Genomic DNA, 21,676 nt, shown 5'->3' with positions numbered 1-21,676 from the left:
CCTAGAGATTAGATACAAACAAAGTACCTTATATGTAGATTAATATAAACTAGATGTACATAGAATCTAAAGATAGATATCAATATAATTAGGTCATTACCTCAGATTGCTCTATAATCAGGACAAAATAATGAAAGCTTTTATGCTAAATGGTATTAAAATTTCATTCCTTATTTGATAGTAGTTAAATTGCTTAAATATTATAAATTTTTCTCTTTTATAACAAATAATAATTCTCAATCAATGAACTTGCTGCTTTTTCTACTTGAAAGTTGGGGAAAAACATATGAAGATGCTCAAGAGCAGATGAAGAAAATATAATTGCAATTACAATATACTTGTTACCAGTACCTTGAAACAACTCTTTTAAAGGTGCAAAGGCTTTTGTAAGCAAGAGGGATTCTTAATTTACTTTGAAATGATGTGCTTAGCTGGCTTTGTACTACCTCTCATCTTTGCCAGTTAAACGACCAAGAAAAATGAAAATGAAAAAATCCTTAAGAAAAAAAAAAGCTCATCTTCATTCTTCACTTTGAATCAACCAATTTACTTTCTTTCTGTTCAGTTTAACCCACTTAATATGTCTCTTCTCATGTCTCCCTTCTCAAAAAAGCAGCATTATTCCCTCCTTTCTGAAATAATCTTCTGTTTAATCAAGTTAGGGACACTTGGCAGCCAATATTACTCACGACATTCGCAGGTTAAAATAAATTCACTGCTTTTCATGGTGGTGTCCGTAAAGCACAAATACCTTCTTTTAATCTGACTTCTCAGTCAAAACGTGTCTGCAGAAACTGGAAGATGGCACTTTTCTAAAGCTGAGATTTGGTGGTAAGCCCCTGCACCATCCATACAGAAAGGATGAACTGTCCCATGGAGAAGTGACAGTCACCAAACCGTGGAGCAATCTGCATGTTTTAAAACCTCTTTAGACCCCTCTTCCAATTTCTTCATATCATCCAAGCATCGGCCTGAGAACCAGGAGCATGGCTGTCAACACCCTGTGTGTCTGGAAGTCCTTCTAGAACTTTCCATTTGTGCACCTATTAAACAATGACCTGATATTTTCACTATTTCACTACTTTATGTAAGAAAAATGTCTGTGACCATTGCTGATGCTCTCCCTTCAAAATGGTACCACGGATTCTCTTTATTTAAGGAAAAGAATCTCAAAGAAATTTCAAAAGGATAGAGTTTGTGTTTTGGGTTATTCAAGTCAAGATTCCCCAGTAGAAAAGAGGTTCAGCAGCTCTTTGGCTTTTCCCAAGGCCCAGGTCACTTGCAATCACTGATGTTCAGCAAGACAATCATTCTGATGTATCTTTTACCCTAAGTTCCACAAATGATCTGGTTTTATTTGCAGCCTCTCTCTCAACTATTTGTTTTCTTGTTTAATTTAAAAAAAATGCATACATATTTCCTGTGACTTTGTTGCTTTCTGAATTCAAAGGCTGTCATGCCATCTTTAAGTGGTCTGAACTGGTTACTGAACTCATTTCCCAATCAGCTATAGATCTTGGGTCTCAAAGCCTCTGCTAGCAGAGGCCTTTAACCCTGGGTAAATATTTTTGTGTGAACAGACATTTTTGCAACTTGAATGTGCAAAGTTTCAGATAATGCATGCATATGCCTAATCTTCTAATATTGCAACCACCTGAAATGGAATGGCATAAGGAAGCATTTTCTTGTAACATTCTTTCTTACTTTTTTACTACAACTGATTTACATATTTTTATTGTTGTTCAGAATCAGTAGTGACCTAAATATTTGTTCTTGGTACTTGTTTCTTCTAAATTCCAAAGCACACTGATGTTCCTCCAGGAATATATGATTTTTTTTGTTTCTTATTGCAATTCCTTAATTAATAGATTTTCTTTCTGGATGGCCATATTAGTGAGGATCATGGTTGATGGGCAAAGTTATTATTATTTTTTTTCCTGATATGCTTTGTGATGTCTAAATTGCTGGTTGAAGTTACAGGTTGCTCAACCCAAAATCCTGTTGGTTGTCAGAATATCTGAAATATTCAGTGACATTTATTATCAATGAATGTGCCTCAGTGTGCAACCCATTTTCCAATCAGCTATAACAACTGAGTGGCCTCTGTGAGCAGAGATTTGTAACCCCATGGGAGATAGTTTTAAACATATAGACATTTTCTCAGTGAGAAGAAGAGAGAAAAAAGGACTTGAATATACAAACTATTAAACAAGTAAATTAAAAAGCCCAAAGTATCAATAAATGTAGTTAATCCCAGGTGATCTCCAGTGGATGAAGAAAACATGGAGTATTTATACAATGGAATGTGACTCAGCCATGAAAAAAGCAAAATCCTGTGTTTTTCAGCAACATGGATGGGACTGGAGAACATTATGTTGAGGAAATGAGAAAGACACCAAAAGACAAAGGCCAGTGTCCTCAATCATTTATGCAAACCAGCCAGTCAACTCATTCTATAGAAGTACAGAATGGAATAGGTGCTAGAGATGGCAGAGGACAGCAGGCAGAAAAACAGACAGAATTTAACAGGGTTTTCCAGGGCCTGGCAGGGGGCAGCTGGAGAAGTCCAAGGTGTGCACCATGTGGAAAGTGCACAGGAAGTCTCATTGATGAGTATGATTAATATGCACCAATAATAATTTTAAAAGCACACATTCTACACAAGGCTAAAGATGATCCTTTGTTTCCATTCTAATAGTTCCAAAATCAATTTATTTAAACATTGTGTGTGTGTGTGTGTGTGTGTATATATATATATATATATATATATATATATATATATATATATATATCAAATGTCCATTTGACATTGGCATGTTTTATTGTCTAGAAACACCTGTCTAATGTGTTCTGGAACACACCTGTTAGGTTGCTTGAGAAGAACACATTTGCAAGAGTGTTTGACATTTGACTAGGGGTCTCACCTCAGGCCACCTTTGTTAAGCTCAGGACATGATGCTGCAGTGTGGACCCTTGTCCAGTGGATGCCCATGATCACAGCAAAATCACCTCAATGCTGCTTTCTCAGAGTTTTCTAGATGGCTTGTGATGTTGAATGCCATAGAAATAGCTGCTAAATCTTCACTTGATACAAGGATGTCCACTTTTTCACTTCTCTCCCTTCTCCTCCCATCTTGGCTTTTTTTTTTTTTTCCATTTTTCTCTCAAGAATCTTTTTTTCCCTCCTATTCATTCTTTAATCATTTATGTCAGGTAACTTCTCAATATCTAAAATTATCATTGATTGAGGGCAAATGGCATTTATATGTTTTCTTTGACTTAGAAATGCACAAACATATGTATATTTTATGAAAACAACAATCTTTCTCATATATGCATATGTGTATGTATATTAGAGAGATAGATATAGATAGAGAGAGGAGAGAGATTCTTATATTTTTTCTGGGTATCCTGGTATTTGTGAACTTGCTTCTTTGCAAAAACCTTCCCTGCTGATATAACAGTCTGTGCCCTACTCCTTGTAAATCTCATGTCACTGGAAGCAAAGCGTAGACTCTGTGCTCCAAGCAGGCATTGTGCTTTATTATTTATCATTTACACAGGTGTCACAGAATACTCCAAAACTTGGAGGCTGGAAGCAACAGGCATTTATTGGCTCATAGTTTATTTGAATCAAGGACCCAGGGGCGACTTAGCCTGTAGTTCTGGTTCAAGGATCTTAGGAGGCAGCAACAGAGAAGTCACCCTTGCTACCAGGATATCAGACTTGCTGTCACACACGTGACTAACTCTCCTGGCAGTTGCAGTCCCAGTTCTGTCTCTCAAACCCTCCACCCCCAACCCCTGCTCTGCCAGGGAAGGCAGAGGCTCTGCCCAGCAGTCTTCTGCAGCCTGGTCTAGGAGCAGAGGTCTCAAGATGGCTGTGTTCTGTTCCTGGGAGGAGAATCACTGATTCAAACCCTGAGGTGGGGACTGCTGAGGGCCATGTTAGAGACGTCTAGATTTACCATGTGGAAACTGCTGGAAATTCAGGGTGGGGGCAAACAAAAGCAGTTATGGCATTTCCATCAAGAACAGAAAATTAATTCCTGAAGTAATTCCTGGAGTTGAAGCTAGAAACAGAGAGTGGAACATGCATCTGAGACTACTCAAATAGCCTGCTATTTCCACCAAAATGGTCAGAGTCCAATGCCTATGGAACATATCTATAGGATCATCACAAGGGTGTTGAAAATATCCAAATATTCTCTATTACGAACATTATCAATGAAATTAAGTTGCCTAAAGTTGTATTTTGATTTCAGTTTTCCTAGTAAATCTTACTTGTGGTTGTTAACACTAGTGTCAGCTGTCCTGTGGCTAATGTGTGTGTCATGTTAGGTGTGGCACTCATTTGTTTGGGGATATGTTTCTGCCCTCAGTATAATAATGAACTAATTTGATTCAAGTTGGTCTCTTCTCATGGGTCCCCCCAGCTAGAATGAAAACACTGTGGGAATAAAACACAGGTCAGACTCATTTTGCTGTAAACTTTATTTTTTCAGCTCATACATGTGGCCCAGACCAAAAATTTTAAAATGATTCTTAAATGAAATTACTTTGACATATGTTGCTAAAAACTGGACACAAGAAACATTGCCCATAAGACAATGTATCTTTAAAAATACTCTTATTACTCAAGTGGGAATTTGGGAAATATTTAAAAAATACCAAAGCCCAGTATTTTTCATTTATGAGTGAGGGATGCTAGACCACTTCTCCCTCTGAGTACGGCTGAGTAACTTACAGGAAGAAGCAGTGTCAGTTTCACTGTACCAAAGAGCAGTCCCAAAGCTAGGGTTTGTGAACAAGACCCCAAGACAGACCAATTCTGGCTGCTTAGCGCTCCCTGCCATGGGCCCTCCAATGGCACTTGCTGGGTGGTCAGTTATCCATTGCCAGATAGCCACACTCCTCCCCATACAGTTGCTGAGAAAAATGTGACCGCCTATCTTACCCTGGCACCTTCACCTGGGCCAGACTCACTTGAGCTCTGCTGCTGTGAGCTCTGACATGTGACTGGGGTCAGGGCATCCCTGAATGTCCACGCAGTCCCATGGGTGCAAGTCCTATGGCCCATTTCTGTGCACCTGGGCTCTCCACGGGCTGCTTGTGCTTCCTCATAGCATGGTGCACCTACAATCCAAAAATACCAAAGAATATAAAGAAGTTTTGCCCCATTTCACATCACAGAAACCATTTACACATCCCTGGGCCTGTTATTCTGCCAGGTATTTCCCAAATACAGCTTTTTGATATTCTTTTCTACATATGATTGAAATCATCCTAAGTTGATATTAGTTGGCTTGGCCTAATGGCCAGTGGGTAGTAAATATCCGGAACAGAAGGCCCACCCTGCCTTGGACATACTGTGGGACGTGCTGTGGGGAAGATGCCAGCGTCTGTTTTCTGGCCCCAGTACTTGTGGTTCTCATCTTGGCCCCTGAATCCAGAAGCTTAATGATCACTTTCATTCTTTTAAAAGCGAAATTCATCTCTCCCAGTCCAATGATGTGACTTTCCACTGGGCTGGTAACACAATTCAATTTTTAAACCAAGCTAAGCCTGGTTTTTGTCTCTGTAATTGGGTTATTTAGCTTGACGCCTACCAAAAGCCAAGCTTGGTCATGATGGAATGAGCAGCTGCAGAGACTCTAGTGAAGATGAATGTAATCACAGGATTTGCTAAGTTTGATGGAAAGAAAGTGGATTGGAAGGCAGCCCTGCTTATCCACAGAAGAAAAAGACACAACATCTATAAATGACAGATTAGAGATTAGAAAAGAAAGCTCCAATGGACAAGGGAATTTGAACACTGACTGGACATTTGATGATCTTAAGAATACATTTTCAATTATATTTAAGAATAATATAAACCGGGAGCTGTGGTGTACCCTGCAATATTAGCGGCTCAGGAGGCTGAAGCAGGAGGATAGTGAGTTCAAAGCCAGACTCAGAAAAAGTGAGGCCCTAAGCAACTCAGTGAAATACACACTAGGGCTGGGGATGTGGCTCAGTGACCGAGAGACCCTGGGTTCAATCCCCGGTACCTCCCCTAAAAAAAAATAAATAAATAATATATATTATGCCATGTTTTAAATAGCCCTTTTATCTTGAATATGAATCAGGAAATATTTATGGATTGTGTGCTTTTAAAGCTCAGTAGGGATTTTCAACACTTGCAAAGTTTTTGTATCACATTTTGTTTCCAAATTTTGGTATACATTTTTTTTTTTTCCTTTTCTTATTAGAACTAAGTTGATCAAGGCTGGGCATGTGGCTCAATGGTAGAGTACTCGCCTGGCATGTGTGAAGTCCAGGCATCCATCCCCAGCACCATTAAAAAAAAAAAAAAAACAAGTTGACTAAACTCCAATGATATTTGCAAACCAGCTCAACATTTCTACAATCATAAAGAGAGGTCATAGTCATTGTGATTTATTCCTAAGTCCTTAAATATTTCTTTTTCAAAAAGTTGCTAAACTTAGGCACTTGGCCCAGGGATTTTTACTTCGTCTGCAGTGATGGATTCTTTCATGGCTGGTTTTGAATGCCATTGTACCACAGAAGCTTCCAAATGGACTGTTTGGCCACAGTGAGATATCTTTATTGAAAAGTCCTCTGAATGCAATAATTGAATAGACGTAATTGCAAGGCTCTGTGCCATGTACAATTGTAAATAGCACTGACAATATAATTTATGCTCATTTATGATACAGTAGCTCATTATGGCTCCAGTTTTCATCCTCTTCATTAGCAGAGCTCATCTGTTTCCCTAATAGACATCCCCATTGTATCATTCGAAGTCTTCTGCCCAGAGAAATGCTTTGCTAATTTACGTTGGTGCTGAGAATCCAGCTTGGTGAAGTGCAGATGCCAGGGTACCCCGGCACAGCAATGTCCTAAATAGATGTTGACAGCACATCAAAGGAGGAACAGGTACTGCAGAGCATCTAAGGAGAAATACTGCATGTGAGTCACAACTGTTAGAGAAGCAGCTTATGATAAATGAACCAAGTCACAACAGTAATGACAGTGACATGAATAAAGATCAAGAAACTGACAAACACATCCCAGGCTCCATATGGATGCCTTTAAGGAGAGGTCAGCATATGGGTTTGTTCAGAGTCATGTTTCCCTGCCTGGCCTGTTTGTTCCAGCAGCTCCTGGGGGTCAGGAGACCTCTCAGGTCAGGTGCAGAAGAAATCTGCCTGAAGAAGGCAAGGGGGGTGTGATACACGGAGGTATTGTGGGGGACGTTAATTCCACAATGTACATCTTTATTTTTTTTTTTTTTTAGAGAATCCTCCCCATTATGCCAGCACGCCTGCTCCCTACATGGTGGGCACAGGTGTGTTTGATATTCTGAGATGAATTTAGCATCGGCACCTCAGCCCACGCCATCTCCAGCAGAAACCCTGAGAGGAAGCCCCTTTGTTTAAATCAGACATCTGAGAGGCCATTTTCAAGTAGAAGCTTATGACTTCTTCTGACCGCAATGAATGTGCTTTCCTCTCATCAAAGGGTCCTCCCCTGTTTATTCATGTTTATTTTTCAGACTCAGACTGAAATTTTACCTCCTTTTCCTTGTTTTTGAACCAATAGCTTCTGACACCAGTTCAAGTAGCTCAAGAATCTAGCAAGAACAATAAAAGATTGCTAAGTTAGTGTGAGAAAAATAAGGTGCAATGCAACACTAGGTTCTACAAAGCTTAAGAAAAAAAAAAAACTAGAGGAAAAATGTATCAGTTAACTTGATACTTTCTTATGTCATGGGAAAAATCCACGATTATTTCTCATGTTTAAAGAAACCACAATAGAGATCATCTCTTGGGATTTTTGTGGAGACTTTTTGAAATAATACTGACACATAGTTGTTAAGTAAATGGTGAATATTATTATGGGGAAATGTGGATGGCAGTAAAATGGTTTGCAGAGGACTTGGACAGAGGATGACCTATGGTAGCGTGCCCTGATCCATGGCATTCTTTGCACCCTGAGTAGGGTCCCAAGGAATGAGCACCCCTCATCTGGATCTCTGGTCTTGGACAGCTTCATGCCTCTGCCCTGCAGGTGAGAAAGTAAACTTCTGCAGCCAGGTCTACTTGCTCAGCACACAGACCTAGGAGACTACAGGTACCTGGACAGGGCTTGAGGGGCTGTGGGTTAAAAGGGCTCAGACCCAGCCAAGTGCAGCCACAGAAGCCTGTAATCCAAGTGGCTTGGGAGGGTGAGGCAGGAGGATTGATAGTTCAAAGCCAGCCTCAGCAAAGGTGAGGTGCTAAGGAACTCAGTGAGCCCCTGTCTCTAAATAAAATACAAAAAAAAAAAAAAAATAGGCTGGGGATGTGGCTCAGTGGTTGAGTGCCCCTGAGTTCAATCCCCAGAATAAAAAAGGGGGGGGGGGTAACATACTCTCTCTGCCAAGGGGGATGCATTCGCCAGTACCCTGTGTCATCCAATGCTTCACAAAAACACAACAGTGAGCAATTATTTGTTAAAAGCTTTTGTTTTTATTTTTACTTATTGGATGCTAAGTAAAACATTTTTATACCTTCTGCAGGCCAAATGCAGTGTATCTGCAGACAGCATTGGTCAGGATGACTCCCAGATCACAGCCTTTGTGCTGAGAGAATAGGGTCTGTCCCCATGCTTTATGTTTTGGGTTGGTGTCATGAAAATCTTCCAAAATTAGTGAATCTAGAATATGGCTTTTATTTTACCTGAAAGGTAAACTGGAATTTTGGTGGAACAAATGGAATTGGGGGAGGTTAAGAAGAGTCTCAGCATTGGAGTCAGGAGCACAGGAGTGGGATCGGGTGAGCTGTGGCTGGAGGCTGGTTTCTATGTCTCATCCATCACAGCGGCTACCTCTTTAAGGCCCAGCACTTTGCCTGTACAAATGAGATCACACACACACACACACACACACACACACACACACACACACCAGGCCATTGTGATCCCATCAGTACAGCAGGCCACATCATGAGCCAAACCCAGCGCGAGCCCATGTAAATGGCAGCTGTTCTCATGCCCCATGGCAGCAACCCAAACCCAAATTTGTCCCAGGAAAGCATCCTCCCTTTAACTGAGACTGGCTTGTGAGCAAAACTACCCTTGACAGCAAATTAAATTGTGTTCATTGCTCAGGAATATGGGCTTCTGCAGAGCGCCATGGAACACAGATCCAATTGACCCTGGGTTTCATGCACTGGAGCCCCCCCATGCATCCCCTTGCGGTCACCTGGAAGGGGCTGATGTGTGGTATGGGTTTCAAACCCTATTCCTGGCAAGTTAAAACTGCAGAGCCCTTGATGACTCCAGGACCAGCGGGACCTGACTCATTTAGCAGAATATATGGTGAACGAGGTCCTTTTTTTCTGTTTCCTGACTTCAAGGCCTCAGGACCATTAGCTTTTTTCTCATTTTGTTCCTTACAACAAAGGCACAGCCAAAAGGATTCAGAAGGAAGACGGCCCAGTTAACTCTCCCCCAAACTTCTTCATTTCATTGATAACTTTCTACATTTCCCATTGCAAATGCTTTCCTAGCTGTTCTCCTGATGTACTTCCCCCTGAAATAGTTCTGCAGGTGTAACAAGGTGTAATTACGGAATCTGTAGTTTGAGGGCCTGGAAATTCATGTGGACACTGTGTCACTGGTTCTCTCATGAATCAATTCATGCTTCTGACCCCCAGGACCCAACCAGCTGCCTGATCTTGGCCTGGGAGTTGTCAGGAAGAGCTCAGATGGAGTCATTTCAGTAAAGAATCCTCCTTGGTCCTCATTCATGCAGGAGGGAGCCTTTTCCTTCTTCCAAGTTTATAGGGATTAGCAGTAAAAAAAAGAAACAAAGAAAACCTTCCAATTATTATAAAATAATTCTTACCAAAGAAAAATCTAAAGATAACATAAAAGCAGAAGAGGAAAAGTTCTTAATCAAACATTGTCTGTGGATGTATTCCTCCCTCCAGAACTCCCCAGGGGCCTCTTCATTACACTGTGTTCCTACTGACAAGCTCTTGGGAACCCTGCTCCCTTCACGCCAGATTCAAGATACACTTTGTTTCTTATATCACCCCAAGCTTTTCTTATGCGTATTATTAATGCCCCCAAATGTTTCAGTCTACAGGGTTTTGCCATGATTGAGCAACCTCTTGCTCTGGGCAGGTGATTTCTGATAATTTACCACCAACGTTAACAGTAACCCCCAGCTGCTACTCCCCTGCTGGTGCAGCCCCTCTTCCACTAGCCCTTGGTGGGGGGGCCCCAATGGCCCCAGGGAACCGCCCTTCACTCCATCCACTAGGCCTCGGGCTCCTCTCAAGCCTTCTCAGGAGCAGATCCCCCTTAAGCCTGGATTCCATCCCATTGGCCTCCTGCTGGGAACCCTGGGCTCCCACAGAGAAATGCAGGATTCCTCAATTCAGCAACTCCCACCTCCCCCCAGGGCCCACACCAGTGATTCTTGCTCCTCTGAAACACTTTGCCCCCTGCACCACTGCCTCCCTCCTCAACTCCCCCTGGAGAGGACACTTATCCCTACAGTGAACCCTGCACCCACTGGGACACCCCACCCACAGGGAGCCCTGTGATCACAGGGAACACCCACCCAAGGAATGCCCCGCCCACAGGGAAGCCCCGCCCATTCAACCCCTCTCCCCTGCCACCCGCCTGCCAGAAAGCCCCACCCAGTGGGTACACCCCACCCACAGGGAGCCCTGCACTCACTGGGAACATACCACCCACAGGCTCATCCCACAGAATCCACCACACTCAGGGTGCAGTCACTCATAAGGCACATGGCTCCCACAGGGTACCCTCTGCCCACTCCGCCCACAGCACGCTCTGTGCACCACAGTGCACTCACTCACATCTTTCAGAGAAAGGATGAGCTCCAGCCTTCCTCCTCTGTGTGGCTGGGGGCTGAGTCTCTGGTAGGCTTCTATGGGCAGAACCACTTCCCCTCTCTCTGCATCTCCACACCCAGGGGAGGGTGCATTCTGTGCCCCACAGGGAGGGAGGAGCACAGGAAGCCTGCAGGTGGACTTCTGCAGAGCTCAAGGCCTTTCCTTGCCGTCCAGCTGTGTGCTCTTAACACATCACTGTAGTAAATCAGCCACAAATGCAGCTATCCACTAAGCCTCATGAAAACTTCCAGGGAAACCTCAACTATGGGGTGGTCTTGGAGACACTCAATGCTGGCTGAATGTGTTGTCCTGGTGTCCTTAACCCATCCCCTGTGTTTTCTGTAAACTGGTTTTTGCATCAGAGACTGGATCACAAGCGTTCTGGAGGGAGGGATTTGCAGAGGTGGCCTTGTATTTCTATCCAGGTATTTCAGGAGGCAGGTGATAGCAAGTCAGCCTCCCTTCTGCTAAGTCCTGATGGACACAGAGTTGATTCGAAATGACTTTACAGAGGTTAAATGTGGGTAGCAGTGTGATGGTGAGCCGCTGACCCACCAGGAAGAGGACACAGAATTCTCGACTCTCAGCTCCAAACCCACCATTTGGATGTACTGTATAATGCTGACCTGAGTCTTGTCAACATAGCTCCCTGCCCGCTACCTGGACATTGTAAGAGACATGTGCTCCTCTGCTGGGAGCCATTAGCCAAGTAGGTATGACAATTTCCTTGCCAGCGTACCCCATGTTGCTTAGTGGAAGGACTCATGGAAATAGGACATTTTGCAGTGACATTGCATGTAAGGTGACCTTCAAGGACCAGGGCGGATCCAGGTTTAGGGTGTTCCCGGTTTAGGATAATCCGGGTTTAGGGCGTTCCAGGTTTAAGGTTATTCCTGCTGGGAATAGGGCGTATCCTGCTGCCTGAGTTCCCCTTGAGTTCTCACGGGATTCAGACAGTATTTTTTGGGAGACAGAAGCCCAGTGTGTGGTGGATTTGGGCAGAGAACGTGGATTTCCCCAGAACGTGATTGTAGACGGCTGATGTGAGTTCGGGAATAAAGAGTTGCTGTTTGAATCTACAAGCTGTGTGGTGGCTCATGATTTTGTGCCCAGCCAGACTGCGGCACTCCTCCAGGTCCCAACATATCCCTTTTCTGCCTGCAGGGATGTGGCCCCCAGGTGACTTCCTTCAGTGGGAAGAGATTCTGTGTGGCTACTGTGTGACACATTCCTCCAGTGGGTGGTGGTCGGCTTGCACACAGGCTTCCCTGTGTGCCTCCTGAACTTCACCTGGAGGGCCAGAGCCACCCCTCTGCAAGGAGTCCCAGTCTCCTCCTCAGAGCTGGCCCTCTCTCCAGTCTGTCCTTGGCACTCCCTCTCTGTGCTAAAAATAGTAACTCTTCTTTCTGGCTTTGTTTACATATCCTTCAGAGTTATACAATAGATGGTTCAATGGTTCCTCCTACTTCACATTTGCATCCTTTGACCAAAAGCTCCCCAAACCCTCCCCATGATTATTGCTTTGATTTTCAATTAAACTGTACTAATTGAGCAAGGAAATGCTAAGAGGTACCCATCAAGGGGGCCCAGGTATTGTTCTCTCTGCTCCTCTTGCATAACAGCAGTTAAATTGCCTTTGATAATTTGGATCAACCACTCCATCCAGGAGGGAAACCCTCTAACAACCTGTTGTTTTAGTGGAATAAGAAGCCCCAACCTCCAGGTGTCTGACTCATCCATTAACTGGATAAAACCACTGTCGAGTCCCCTGGTGGAAATCATCCCCAGGGGACACTAGGACCTCTGATGCAGCAGAACTCAACTTTGTTGGGTATCACATCATCTTGAGGCCTCTGCCATGTTGGGTTACAATGCAGGTGATTTCAGGCATTTTTTTCCCAGCGTGGCTTTACCACAAATCTCACACATTTTATTTTGATCATTGGCTTAGCTCAGCTGTGAGACAGGACATTGCAATCACCACTGTTATAAAAAAGAGCACATGTGACCGCTTCGAAAGGCTGGTTCCCCTTACCACACACCCAGTAGTGTCTGCTTTTGTTATGGGCCAGGCTATGGGCAATGACCAAACCCTCTGCATTTTACCCTGGGACTCTATGTCTTGTAAGAAATGCTTCTCCCATGAGAAAACTCTGCCTCTGCCTCCTGATCCTGCTTAGCAGAACCTGCTTAGAAATGCAAATATTTCTGTTCTTCTTGTGCAATGTAAAATTGTTCTCTTTTTGGTTCCCATTTTTACCCTGTCAGAGAATGATTATCTAGACGTTAGTAAATAATCTTCAACTTGGACCCTACTAGGGTCATTTTAACGCACTTCCTGGTTAAGAGCCACTTATGATTAATGTGGTTTTGGAGTATAAAGATGTACTCTAACTCTTGGAAGAGGTCGAAGGGTGTAGACTTGCAGCCTGACCCTTGGCCTGCCAGCTGGTGAATCCAGACCCCGAACTGGTGAATAAAGATGGTTCCATCTCCTGTTTTAAAATCTCCTTGGTGATTTATTGCAATCTCGACATAACACTTTTAGCAATACCGTGCAAAGTCCATGCTCCCTAGAGCTGAGCCTGCTTTTCAGAACCTTGGGTTTCAAACTGCCAGTCACACTGTATGCGTGGAATGAAATAAATTCAATGGACTGGCACCATATATTTTAAAAAGTAACAGAGCTGCATAGAGAATGCAATAAGAAATACCAGAGCCCATTGCAGGTAGTAAGGATATGCACAGATTTCTGAGACTTCTGTTCAAGTTTCAATGTGTGTGATCATGTGTTGAGTCATGATACAAAATGTACCCCTTACTGTGAGTTACCACCAAAAAAAAAAAAAAAAAAAAAGAAAGAAAGAAAGAATTTTGAGAATAGTCATGCATTGGTGATTTGGTGAAATTAATTTAAAAGAAAAACTGACCCTTGATACTCAGCTTAAAATTACTGAAAGAATAATATGGTAGTTTTAACACATGTAACACTACCTAAGACCAAGTCCTAAACAGCCACTAGTAATCCTGCCCCCCCTGGATCTGGCATTATGATTATGATCATTTGCCAATGAGGAAACATAACCACAGATAGGTCGTTTTCTGAAAGCTGATGGTCAGGAGGCTGCACAGTGAGCATCAAACATGAGCAGAGAGCTTATTTGTAAAAACAGTTTCCCTGGCTCCCTTGGCAGTTTTTTACCTTATCATATAGCGGGAGAAAAGAGATGCATGGGATTTGCTTTAATGACCTTATTAGCATAATACCAATTTGTTCCTAAAATGATAAGCCTGGGAGAGGGGATGACAGGGCCCTGTGTATACTGAGCAGCAGCTGCAAACCTTGGCAGCATCCTGGGGTCCTAAGGTCATGTGTGATCTCACTGGGAGAGTTCTGTGAACAAGTTGGGATGCCTTCCATGGACCATCCTAAACCTTCATAATCATTTGTGGCTTCAGTTTGCACAAGGAGTCAGCAGCATGTGCCGGGGGTCCTCGGAAGATTGACCGTGGGAGGGAACAAGTGGGGCAGGAAGAGTGGCTTCCATTCTCTACTTTGTACATTTCAATATTTTAAAAAATCACTAATGAGGGGCACATACTTCTTCCATAAAAGAAAACAAAATCATTAAATACTTTATAATTTTTTTACAGGCTATTTCAACTAATAACATATTGAGGAAAGAGTTCTGCATTCTTTTTAGATATTTACTAGCTTCCTGGGGACCACCAGATGAAACTTGGTGGAAAATGAAAAGAGAAGAATGTATGAGATTCCAGCCAATTTGTTCCCGTGTTCCAATGACCTCGCTCAGTGTTTCTGAACCGGCAGTGAGTCCTCACCACAGGATCCAATTGGCACCTGTAACTGAGATCATGTGGGCTGTCACAATTAGAGGATGCTATTGGCATCTAGCAGGGAGAGGCCAAGAGTGTTGCTAAACACCGTGTGACACACAAGACAGCCCCCACAACAGAGGACTGTCTGGTTTGTTAACGCCTATGGATCCAGGACTGCAAAGCCCTGATTTAGATTAAAAAAAAAAAAAAAAAAACGCATCATAAACAAATGGACTCTGGAACCACTGTCTCTGCTTTGATTTTCAGGTGCTGTTGCCATGGAGACCAGGTGATGCACACAGGCAAATCCAGTGTCTGTGCAGAACTTTCAAGGTCAGAGAGGAAAAAAGGATAGATTGTCAATGAATCTGCAGTGGCAGCAGTAACAAGCAAGGCCTGCAGGTGCTGATTTCCTCATCCATCAAATCTGGAGTCAGCCTCTGGAGAGGCCCCTCTGGAGCAGGGGATTCTTGACTTATCTGCTTCCGTGTTGATACTCAGGACAGCAGTCTCTGCAAGGCGTGACTTGCTTTCTCTCCTATTTCAACCACCTTCAGAAAGGACACTCTAATGAGAGTCCTGGCTGCAAAACTCTTCTGACAGATCACAGCCATCTCAATCAGAGAGATTTCAAAGCACAGGTGACACAGGCTGAGTGGAACTGGGACTCAGAAACTCAGAAGGAGCCAGAGAGTTTGCTAATTTGATAACATATTAGTGTGTCATTTCTTCTGGTGGAAAATTTGACATTGAAGCTGTCACCTTGGATTTTTTTTTTTGGTCCCTGTCTGGCTTCAGTTTACCCCTATTTCACCTTATTATTACTTTTGAGAAGATACTCCTTTAAAATATGATGTTGATCTTCTTGGAAGAAAAATGGAAGTGTGGCCATTTTCATGGAAAGTTCTGAATACTCTTACAATACCAGAATGAAACAACCTAGGCATTGTCCATGTGAGGCCAGAGTTCAGACTTTTCCCAAGATGATTCATCTCGTGTATTTCTCTCTCTCTCTCTTCTCTCTCTCTCTCTTCTCTCTCTCTCTCTCTCTCTCTCTCTCTCTCTCTCTCTCTCTCTCTCTCTCTTTCTCTTTCTTTTTTTGTCTCTCTCTCTCTGGAAGCTATTACCAGGGTCTCATTTTAGCTGTAATTGAAACTTGAACTAATGGACAGTATCAGGCTAACACCTCTGGGGAAAGTCCTAGTTATCAGAGATCCATTTAGTATAAGGACTTTTAACATATTATACCACTAAAAAAAAAAAAAAAAAAAAAAAAAAAAACACACACACACACACACACAGTGGTGAGTGTACAAATAAATGGAAGACAATTAGCAATTGCATCAGAAGCCTACTCAATGTATTCACCCGTTGCATCCACCACTGACTTCTGAGAATATGCCCCAAGGAAGCAATGGAAGTAATTTCCAAAATGTAGTTAACTACATCTGTTTCTGTGCCCTGGAAACATGGTGGTCCTTCTACTAGCAGCTCTGAAAATTCCCTTTGGGGGCGCCCTCCTCCCTGCTCTCCATCCATGTGTTTCTATGGGGCTAATACCTTCTTGGGCTCCGAGAGAGCAGCCCGTGGCTCAGGTCTGAGAAATGTGTTCATTTCCTTCTTTGGCCACTGTGATCTGTTTAGAGCTAGGGACATGGGCCATCTCAGTCCTAGGCCTGGGAGGTACAGAGCATTTCTGGTACTGGAGAAACACAGATTTCCCTTTCTAATCAAACCTAATGCTGGGAGGTTATAAGCTTAGAAATGAAGGGTACCCCATGTAGAGAGAATATTGCTAAGAATCCTTCCACCAAGGAAAACAGTGCAGCCCAGAGTTTAAACCTAGGCTGGAATCCTTGCCTTTTTTTGTACTGGGTGCTTGTGCCTGGGCAGACTTTTCATGCTCAGCCCTGTGTTCCTGCTACAAAGCACCTCTCCTAGCAGGGGCTCATGAATGTATGTGAAACAAAGACACCTTGTTGGGGGACAAGATCTTGACGCATCATGTGGGATGTGAATGAAGTCACTTCCAAGTCAAAGCTCTTCTGAATTTTTCAGTTATAACACTTGATGCATGCCTGTTTTTTTAAATGTGTTTGTTTGCACAGTTCACTGTGTGAACTGGATACATAACAAGTAAACATTTCCAAATCAAGGGTTGTCTGCATGACCCTCATCGGAGTTTGCTCATGTTGCACATACTTCAGGTTTCGCTGGCCAGGAAGGATGAATGTAGGCACCCTGCGAGCTCTCCTTGGAGACCCCACACACTTGCTGAGCAAGAAGCATGGTCCCGTGCAGAGTGGCCCACCCTCCTATTTCCCTGGGGCTTTCTGTGCCACCTCCAATTCCACTGAGATACCTCAAGATTTTAGATCCCAGGTCCAGTCTGTTCCTAGGTCGCAGGGGTCAACACCCTCTATACACCTTGAGACAGTCTTTCTCAATGATCCCTGTTATCCCGTGACAACCCCCCTCTGAATCTGTAGGGACTACCAAACCTGAACATGACTTGCATGAAACTCAGCTCATACCCAGCCAGAAAGATGGTTATGTTTTTAGAGGCAGAAAATCACCAAGACTTATAGCTAAGAGTTTATTACACAGTTATTAAAGCTAATTTCTGCTAATGCAATCACTTATTTAATAAAAATTTATTGTACCGGTGCTCAGATTCTTCAACAAGCCTTGGGTGACAGAGAGGACCAGTGCTCACCTTGCTCTTGTTCCCTGATTCTGGCTTTCCAATGAGAAAGGTGGAGGACAAATGTGTCACAGGCTCGATAACCCAGCAGCCATATGTGCATGGAGGGCTAAACAGGGAGGGTGACAGAGGGAAGGCCCAGGGAGCCTTTGCCATGGGATCCTCAGAGGAGACCTTTCTGGGGACGTTTGAACTCTGAGATTTAAAGGATACAGAGGTATCTGCCATGCATAGAGCCTATGCACGGGGGTTCTAGCAAGCAAGGAAGCCCAGGGACAGAAGCCACTGGTGGTACACTGGAGGTGCCAAGCAGCTCCCAAGGGGCTGGGAGGCCAGGAATACAGGGGTGGGGGAGGGGCAAGGCTGGAAAACAGGGCAAATAGAAAGCAAGGAAGATGGGGTCTGGCTGACTGGCTTAGACCTCGATTAGGAACATGATTTATGTCGTCATGGCAAAAGGCACTGGAGGACCTGTGATAGAACATGTTACACATGGACAAAAAGATATTTCTTTATCGTTTATGAAGAGAAAAAAGGTGGAAGCAGGTAACGTAAGTATTGATTCATGATGGCTTCTGAGTGGTTTCCCCATGTCTGTCTCTGCTCTCTGTGAAGGGCACATGAGAAGAGGAAAAGGCCCACTCGGGTTCTCCCCTGCACCTTAATTCAAACACAACTGAAGACTGAAACAAGGTTGCCACAGAAACCCTGACCCAGGCCCTGTGTGCTACATCTGCAGACTCTGAGGATTCAGCGCATCAAGTAAGGGCAACCCCAAGGGCGGAGCCATGCTTCACAGAACAGGCCACATATTCCCTGTCCCACTCAGAGGCCATCACACTCCAGATCTGCAGAGAAGGTGCCTCTTGATGCCTGTGGTCCACACACAGTCAGGTACTGTGGGTGCCACTCAGTTGCCATGCACCATCTTGAAGCAGGCAGAGGTAAGCCCCTGGGAGCTGAGAGGCCATTTCCCAAACTGACATCTCAGATCCCCCAGATATGTCACCTGAAATGTTCTGATTGCTAATCCCTGTGGTGTCCCCTCTGCCCGCCCCAGAACAACTGCTGGGTTCAAGTTTATCATTTGTGCTGATCAGAGACTGATTTTTAGATAATAGTGAAAGATCTTTTGGGGGAAGGAAATAAATTCAGGGGTGGGTTTTCACTGCCTGCACCTGCAGGTGGATGTTGAAGGGGAGGTGTTGGTCTGGATATTGTCACCCATTTTGGAGCCACTCTCGGATACAAGTGGATTTGGTTTTCCTTTCCAACTCTGCTGTCTGAGGGGAGTTGTGTGGACCCTTGTCTATCTCGGGAGACTTGGATTCCTGATTGGGTCTAGCTAACCCCCAACAGCAGAAGTTCATGAGCTAACAAATAAATAATCTACAAGAGATCCCATGCCTAAAAATACGGACAGGAAATTCACTCCTGGGTAGAATTTTCAAGATTGTAACTTATTAAATCTCCCAAAATATCTGGCTAAAATATTTTTAAGTGGCTTTTTTGAAGGCACTATAAAGCTGTCAAGGGAGACAGGGCTGCGGGGGCAGAGGCCTTGGTGAAGGAGGGCCTCCCTGATGCTCTCTGTGCTTGGACTACACCCTTGCTGGTGTGAGCTGTCTGAGCCAGTTCCCGACCTCCACGGCCTTCACCAGGAATCCCAGCAGACCCTGAAGCCCCCCAGCATTCCCTACAGCCTCCAGAGGCTAGGGGAACCTAAGCAGCCACTCTTGGCCCTCGGGGTAGCTCAAACTTTAAAGGCCCAGGGCCAGAGGAGAAGGGAAAAGAGAAAAATCAACTTGGGAGTGGGAGGCATTTGATAATGCCTTATCTGCACAGGGAGGAGGCAGAACCTGCCAGGAAAGCTCATTAAAAGACCAAGGAGCTCAACATAGCAATCAGTAGCCTCATAGCTCCAGGGAGACAAAATGACAGTTCACAGCTGCCTGGAATGGGACAGGAGTGCCACCCTGGTACAGGCAGGGCAGAATCACTCTCTCCCTGTTGTGGCTCCAGTGAGTGTTCACAGGGGTGGAAAAAAATGAAGGGTGGGACTTATCTGAGATGCATACACAGAACTCTGAATCATCTGTACGTCCAAAGGCACGAGGTCAAGTAATAAAAGCAACAGAGGCGGATTTCTTCACATCCTTGGGTAAGGCAAAGTTCCTTAATTAGTTCACAGGAAATGAAGCCTTATAGGAAAAGACAGAATTGGCCCAATAAATTGAAGAATTTTATTTACTAAAGAACAACAATAATTAGTTTGATGGCGGTGTTCAGTTCACAATGAACATGTGCATCAAAATCTCACAATTGCACACCTTCGATAATGTGTGATTTTTTAATTTGTGGACAACATCTTAGTATAGCTGCTTAAACACACACACACACACACACACACACACACACACACACACACACTCACAAATAAGAAAAAGCAAGCCACAGAAACACTAGAAATGTACAAAAGGAAAGGTTATGTAGTAGAAATCTTTGAAGGAAATTTTTGAAGCAAGTATTTCATATACAGAAAAGTATATCCAAATGGCCACTGAAATTCATCAGATTGGTTGATTCTGGGGAAGTCCTGACTTGCAAGGTTGAAAGAGACATTCTGCAGTACCAGTGGAATATTTCTTGATTTTGTTATTATGCACATGTGTTAACTTCGTGAAAATTAGAGTCCTACACCTATGATTTGTGCGGTTTTCTTTATATCAACTATAAGATGAATTTTTATTTAAAAATTATTCAATTAAAGTTTACCTTAAAGAGCAGGGAGCACCTGTCCAACCCATATGGAGTGACAGGGGCTAGATTTACCTGTCCACCAGCTACAGACAAAAAGGTAGGGGGGATGGGAAATAATGATTTCAAAACACTGGATATCAGCCAGCCAGAGACAGTGACCCTGAGCAGAGGGATGCAAACTGGACGGACTCCAAGCCCTTCAGCTTGGGCCAGGGGAGGACACCCCAGCTGTGCTGCAGGGAGGGAGAAGGTCCAGCAGGCCCTCAGGTTGTGGGGACAGAGCTGAGCTGGGCACAGTTAGGATCCAGACGTCAAAACCTGGAAGAAGAGAGCAGAGCACAGAGAACCCACAGATGTTCAGAGGAGCCTGTGAGTGTCCAGCAGGAATGGGTCAGCCACGTGCCAGAAGCCTGCCTGGTTCTGGGCTCCCACCACTCATCCTGGAGGCTTCTGGACTCATGGAGGCCTGGCTGGGGCACCCAGCAGGTCTGCATCCAGCACCGGGGATGGTTAGCCCTGGTGGGCACTGCTCCAGCTGCAGCTAAGATTCCAAAAGCAAGACCTGAAGAGGAAAACCTGTTGTTAAAGGAAATATAATGGTGATCCCGCCATCTTTCTCCTTCCTCTTCCTCTTCTTTAATTGGGAGAGACATATCTGTTTCCTGCCGGAGCCCTGGAATTCTACTCTGTGCTGGAAGAAGAAGATGCTTTTCCCAGTCACTATCACATAGGACCAGGCATCATCCATGCTATCTCAAAAACCACCATTTCCTGTGATTATTCTGATACCCATTAAAGCAGCTTCCTCTTGTTGGAGTAGCCTGTTCTGTTTCCTAGAACTCAACTTGGAGCCCATCATACACCACAGGGGTGAGTTTCAGAGTGTAATGTCCTCAGGGAAATGTCATTCCCTTCTCAGTTGCTTCCTTCCCACCCCTTCTGTTCTATTTTCTCCATTAGCCACACCTCAGTGCTTCTAAAACTGTATCCAGGGTGGTCTTGGCTCCCCTGCCAGTAGAGTTCCAGTCAGGGTCTTCCCATGAACATCTCTTGCTGAGATCTGAAAGGTGCAAAAGCAGGCATGGCTTTGATCTCCCGTGGCAGGTGCAGAAATGGTGCTGGCGTTGGTGTGCAGTGAGGATGAAGCATTGCCATCGGCTTCCTGGCTTCCTCCTGAGAGCCAGCTACTTGGATGCCACAGGCATAAATTTCAGGGGCTCCTGCAGCCTTTATGAATGTGTTGCCCAGCGCCCCCCACCCATTGTTGGAATATCCACCAATTTCCTGTATGAAACAATTCTATTAAAAATCTTCAGTGGTTCAGTCCTGTTGATGAATCAATTCCTTGTTTATTTATTGGGTTGGTTTTATTTGTTTTGAAACATAAAGTTTTGTGGATCTTTAATGTTTATCCTTTGGTTAATTACACCTAACATGAAATTTACTGCCTTAACCACAC

This window comes from Marmota flaviventris, chromosome 1, assembly GCF_047511675.1.
Source record: "Marmota flaviventris isolate mMarFla1 chromosome 1, mMarFla1.hap1, whole genome shotgun sequence".
Classification (NCBI taxonomy): Eukaryota; Metazoa; Chordata; class Mammalia; order Rodentia; family Sciuridae; genus Marmota; species Marmota flaviventris.
This window is presented reverse-complemented; position numbering follows the sequence as displayed.